Consider the following 6,552-nt stretch of genomic DNA (forward strand, 5'->3'; position numbering starts at 1 on the left):
GTGACGATGGTGCCAAGTGTCTTGAAAGAGACCTTGCTTTCTCAGGCCCAGGTGTCCAGCTGCACACCAAGGCCGTCCCTGGCTTCCAGGCGCAGTTGCCAGGCCCAAGGCCGAGCTCCCCTGCAAACCCCCAGCCCAGCAGACCTTGCTCCTGCCGTTGTGGAGCAGCCATTTCACGGGAGCCTTTTCTCCTGGCAGTCAGCTTAGCGCCGAGAGATCTGTCACTGGGACGCCTGAGAGCCGTGGGAGCTCAGCAGAGAGTCACTGTCAGCCTTGGAGCTCACAAAGGTGGGTGGCCACAAGTGCCCTTAGTGTCCAGCTCACAATGAGGACTGCTGTGGCACTCAAATTGTCACCTGTTTGCTGCGATGCTGGGATACCTGCTCTGGTAGCCTGGCATCAGAGGGCAGGAAAGCCAGCAGCTCGGATCTTTCTCTGAGGCAGGGGACACTGAGAGTGGAAATGGAAATGGGGCACAAGCCCTCCGCCTCTCAAAGGAACCCCTCAGATGTTTAGATATAGTAAAATTATGTATATCTGTGTGACTCTAGACCACAACATGTTAGTGTTCTGGTTTGTCCACTGCTTTGTTGTGGGGGCTTTGAGTTGGCCTCTACTCTTTAGGTGAATGCTGACTTCATATCTATGGTGCACTTTATTCTTAAAAGGGGAAGTTGCTACCAATTTCCTGTCCAAAGTTCCTCATAAGCCAACTGCAATCATCATTTCAGATGTATCTCCCAACTTACACATTTCCTATTTCTCCTTGATATTTACTCAAGAAATGCATTTTCACAGAGACATCATATTTTTCTCTCAACTGGCATCTGGCTGAGCAGAACGATGTCCTTTAATTCCCTTCCACACAATAGGCAACTTGTTCCTTCTGTCTTGTGAACACTTCCTCCTAAGTTCAATGTGAATACAAGTGGCAGAATTTTGCCTCATGTCTTAAATGTTTGGCAGGGCTGCCCTGTCAGGTGTATTTATACTGGAGAAAAATAAATAAATAAATAAATAAATAAAATAAAATAGCCATACACACCATATAACCACTTAACTTTTTCAGTTCTTCTGTTAACAGTGCATGAACATGGCGTTTTGTTGTTTTATTGTTTGTTTTAAACTCCTTACTGCCATATAGAATCATAGAATCATAGAATATCCTGAGCTGGAAGGGACCCTTAAGGATCATCAAGTCCAACTCTTGACACCGCACAGGTCTACCCAAAAGTTCAGACCATGTGACTAAGTGCACAGTCCAATCTCTTCTTAAATTCAGACAGGCTCGGTGCAGTGACCACTTCCCTGGGGAGCCTGTTCCAGTGTGCAACCACCCTCTCTGTGAAGAACCCCCTCCTGCTGTCAAGCCTATATTTCCCCTGCCTCAGCTTAACCCTGTTCCGTTCTAACAAAACAAAACAAAACAATAAAAACACCCTTTGTTGAGAATCTCTGGCTCATGGTTTCAAATGTCACTTCACCTGAACCATTTCAATCACAAGGGATATCCTTCTGTCAGGCTCGGTAGTACTTCCCAACTTTATGTCACCTGGAAATCTCAAAGCTCGTATGGAATTTTTAGTCTTCGGCCACCATGTCCATACTGAACGTACCTAAATTTGAAGTCATCTCTGCTCTGAATAGGAGGTTGGGTTTTCAGAGGTCCCTTCCAGCCTACATTTCTCCATGAGTCTTTGTCTCCTTAGCAGCTGCAGTTTCAGAACTGTCTCTGAGAATCACTACAGGTAACCTCTCCTTTGCTGGTAATTCCCTCTTCGAACAGTGTGAACAATTGCAAACTCCCTTGATTCACTTGCAGCCCCAAAGCCCAAATCCATAGATAATGTATCAGAAGCTCACAGAAAGTGAAATAGATGTAGTTCATCCCCTGTGTAGGGGAGCACTGGTCCTACAAAGGCAAGCTACTAAATTCTCTGGAAACAAATTAGCTTTAATAAATTATCTTGTAAATTCCACATTACCCGCTACTTCCCTAGTCTTATCTATTCTTGCTACAAAGCTTTGCCCAGCGTTGATGTCAAACTAACAGGCCTGCACTTGTCTGGATCACTCTTTACATTCTCCTGGACAGAAGTATATTTGTTACTCTCCCATTCTGGGGACTATCCCTGATTTGCACAATTGTTATGTATTTTTCCTACTTGAGTTGTTGTTCTGTGTGCCAATGCTGTTAATAGGCTAGGTAGATATCAGCTTGTCATTTTTCACTTGAATCACTATAGATTTTTATTTCACCTCAGATGATGTTGTGCCTACTGCCCTACCCTCATTTGCAATGGGAATCCTGTCACTGCCCTTAATAGCACATTGTTGTTGCTGTTAGATGCAGGAAATAAGATTTGCAGCATTTGAGACATCATTAACTTTTGATCTATTTTTGCCTCGAGTATGCAATGGTCCTAATTTATTCTCTTTGTTCCCCCTGGTTTCTGTGGCTTAAGTATCATTTACTGTTACTGTTTAATTTCCTATGTGAAGGAGGTTTTTGGTCATTCGTACTTTATTTTTGCAGTTTTTAACCTCTGAAATGTACCTTCTCTCATTGCTTTTTTCCCATCTGAATTTTGAATTTTAACTCTGCCTTCTCTGCACTCAAGTCCCAGAGATGCTTAGTCAGACTCAATTATTCATTGCCTCAGATTTCAAAGTTTGCATTTCTAAGCCTCAAAACCTTCATTCTAAGCCTGGTTTTGTCTGTCTTGAAATGTAAAATGAGAAAAGTCAGCTCATGATCAGACTTTATTCAAATCTTACTACATTTAAACCCGTACAGGAGCCAAGTCTAAAATGGTCTTATATTTTTTCACTTTTGTGAAGAAATCCATCACATAGTATATCTGTATGAGAATAAGTGGTAATCATCTTTCAATCTTTTGCTGGGAAGTTGAAGTCTCCCATTATTCCCATTATTGTTTATGTGTCTGACAACTGTAGACTGGAGCTAAGAGCAAAGAGCAGGCTAGCAAGGCTGTCTTTCTTTAGCAGCGATTTGCACAAAACCACTCTATTGCTGACCCATAACATTTCCTTATCCTCTGCTTCTTGCTAACACAAAGCACCATCTTATTACATCCATTTGCCCTGGTTTCCAGACTTCCTGAGATTTTTCAGTACTTGTATGGCATTCATGCTTTTATTTCACCCTTCCTGTGTTGACACTTGTCTTAAGAGTTTTAGATCCTGAACATGATCATCTCAAAGTTTGCCTGACAGTTTGGTCTTCCTCACATTGTCATAGAGTATCAGGTCTCTACCACTTGAAACAGATTGTATTGGATTAGATTATTGGCACTGTCTCTTGTGCTGGTAGTCCATTATCTTCGCAGTCCATACAACTGGCCATCAGCGGACATGAAGTGGCCTTATCCTGCCCATTTACCTGTCTGGAAGTCAGCCACTCTCTCTGCCTAGAACAGGGAATGGATTTTCCTCAGCTTTCTTCAAAAGCTCTGAAGTTTTCTGTGACCTTTCCAGTTTTATGGTATGATAAGCTTTTGCTTCCACAGAAGGGTAGAAGTCATTATGAATAGTGCCAACAAAACAGAAACATAACAATGAAAATGATATTTGAATTCAGAACAGGTATTTAAAAAGTTCACCTTCTCCAGCACAAATGGGGAAAAGAAAAATAAATAAATAAATAAATAAATAAATAAAGCAGTCCTAAATCATCAAAACTGGCCAAAGAATTAGAAGAAGTACTATTTTTCCAAGGCTGCAATGTTTTCCATTCATCTCACTGGGCCAGCAGAGCACTAGAGAGCTGGATGCACTGAACTCATGGCTGATACCCTAAATGACCTGCAGGAAGATCTTATCTCTGTCCCCCCGTTTCTCCTTTTATTCTCTGTTTTGTCTGTTTGTATCACTAGCTATCAAAGCGCTACTGAGATATGCACGTGCAGCACCCTGCACAACCTTGTTTCAGGCTCCAGTGGGACCTTTAGGCATTACCATCCTATAAACAAGTAACAGTGATAGTGAGTGTAATTACAGTCGTCAAACTATTCCAGCTCCACATCATTAGCCATGCCCTGAGCTAAATAACATTTTAATCAGTTTGATATGTCATCTGTGGCTTTCTTCACTGTCACTTGCAATCCAGCAAACTCCTTCCTTCACGTTTCTAGATTAGACAGAGGGTTCTTAACTGCAGACATCCACTTCCCTGTTCAGGAAGCAGTGAGACCTTTCATCTTCACCCAGAATTAAGATGATATCCAAGCATCATGAGACACAGCGCGTATGTCTCCTAGACCCATCCCATAAAAGCAGGACATTTACCTCACATGAGAAGAAGACTTAATGCAGAGGCAAAGCAAGATACTCGGTGTCAAATCCATGTCTGGATGATCATTAAAGACAGATCAAAATTACCCGGTACAGGAGAAAAATCTATCATTTGTAGAAGATTATGGTCTCTGATTATTAGTTTCAAAATTATTTTTTTCTTTGGATTTCCTCTGAACTTAAACTTAGTTTGGAACGCCTTTGGTTTTGAATAGTTCTGAAATTGTATTACTTCTCCTAAGTAAGTTGATAGTCTGTTCTATTTCCGTGAAATTCAAATAATATAGTGAAGGATCTGCCATCAGTTTTACTGTGTGCCAGGCTGAGAGCCTTCCTGTACTTAAAGGCAACCTATAGGAAAGCTGGGGAGGGGGTCTTTATCAGGGCCTGGAGTGACAGGACATGGAGTAATAGCTTTACACTGAAAAATGAGATTTCTAATATATGTTAGAAAGAAATTCTTTACTGACAGTACTTCACATCCAGCCACTCCAGCCCCTGGCATGTTCCCTGCAGTCCCTCCAGCCCCTGGCATGTCCCCTGCAGCCACTCCAAGCCTGGCACAGGCCCTACAGCTGGCTCCGGGGACGACCCCGTTGCTGTCTCAGGCACCAATACACACAAGGGGAAGGAATGCATGCAGAAGTCATCTCGTTTCGGAAGGGCAGAAAGTCCTCCCAAGAAGGGGAAGGAGCAAGAGGAAGGCGAGGCAGCCTACCCCAAGGTAGGGCCATCCCAGGGCACAGGAGGCTGTTGGAAAGGAGAGCAGAGACAAAAGCAGCAGGAAGCAGGTGATCCCCATCCCTGGGCGAGCTGCCAGCATGGGACAAGATTGCAGCTGTCCTCCAGGCGAGCACATTGTCAGCTGGCTGCTGCGCTGCTGGGATAGCAGCTGCGGGAGCCTGGCAGCAGAGGGCAGGGAAGCCAAGCAGCTGGGATCCGGATCCTTCTCTGGGGAAGGGGGCACTGAGAAAGCGCTTGCAAATGGGGCACAAGCCCTCAGCCTCTGGAGGCGGCGCCTGTCAGGCGTGAAGGAAAGGGATCCCTTCTGGGAAGATGCTGTGGGCTTGCTGAGGCTCGAAGAACAGACGGTGCTGGCTGCTACCAGCGTGCTGCAGCAGCGGCAAGACAGAGCCGTGGTGGTTTTCCTCAGCTGGGCAGCTGAGCTCCAGCACAAGCGCTCTCTCCCTGCCCCTCCTCCAACGCCAAGGGGAGAAAAGAGGCTGGCAAGGGCTCAAGGGCTGCCAGAAGGACAGGGAGATCACTCCACAAGGAGCGTCACGGGCAAAGCAGGCTCAGCACAGCCTGTTCCAGTCCAGCCCGGGGCCTGCTCCTGCGGGGGCTCTCCACAGGCCGCGGCCTCCTCCAGGCCACAGCCACCTGCACCACCGGGGGCTCCTCCAGCCACAGGGGGGCTGCAGCGTGGAGATGTGCTCCACGGGGGACCCATGGGCTGCAGGGGGACAGCCTGCTCCACCAGGGGCCTCTCTCTGCACAGGCCGCAGGGGAAGTGCTGCTGTGAGCCTGGAGCACCTCCTGCCTCCTGCTGCACGGACCTTGGGGGCTGCACAGAGCTTTCTCACTCCTCCCTGAGCCAGACGCTGCTGGGCAGCAGCTTTTGTTCCCTTTCTAAGATGCAAGATCCCTTCTTAAAGTCAGTCCAGCCAAGTAGGAAAAGTAAATGTGGACAGCTGTATCTTGGCAAAGAAGATAGTAGGGAGCAAGGAGGTTTAGCAGTCAAGATGGAAGGTGATGCCATGAGGCTTACAGGCTAGTAATGTTCTAGTGAAACCCAGCCTTCCTAAAGAAACCTGCCTGACTACTTCATGTGAATAACAGACTCTGTTCAGCTCTTTCCTAACATAGAAACGGTGCTGACTGCTTCTTCAGAGTAACATCAGTTAGTGATACTACTGAAATAGTTGTGGTTCAGATGTAGATCTGATTTCTCCTACGCACGCTGAATTCACAGCTGTTGATCCTCCAGAGGAGGCTTTGCAATTGAACACCTGGAGAATAGGTAAATTTCCCGCTGTTGTTCTCCTCTCCTCTTGTTTTGTTTTGGTTTGTTTTGTTTTGTTTTCCTAGTAGCATAGACTCTGAAGAAACGGGCTGCTTTTTTTCATTTCCAACACTGGCTGTTCCTCCTGAGCCCCGCCTTCTATTTTTGCAGTCATAGGATACGTGAATGTAAATTGGTGGGAGAGAGGTAGAAAACTCTGTTTCAACTGGTGTTTT

General features: G+C 45.7%; 1 long non-coding RNA gene across 1 annotated transcript in view; it reads left to right on the plus strand.

The window, feature by feature from the left end:
• LOC311424210 overlaps positions 1-6,552 on the plus strand; it is a 31,245-nt gene continuing 24,693 nt past the window's right edge. The window contains exon 1 of the long non-coding RNA XR_014686014.1: positions 1-288. This is a non-coding gene — a long non-coding RNA (uncharacterized lncRNA). The remainder of the gene's footprint in view (positions 289-6,552) is intronic.

This window comes from Aythya ferina, assembly GCF_964211825.1.
Source record: "Aythya ferina genome assembly, chromosome: 27".
NCBI lineage: Eukaryota > Metazoa > Chordata > Aves > Anseriformes > Anatidae > Aythya > Aythya ferina.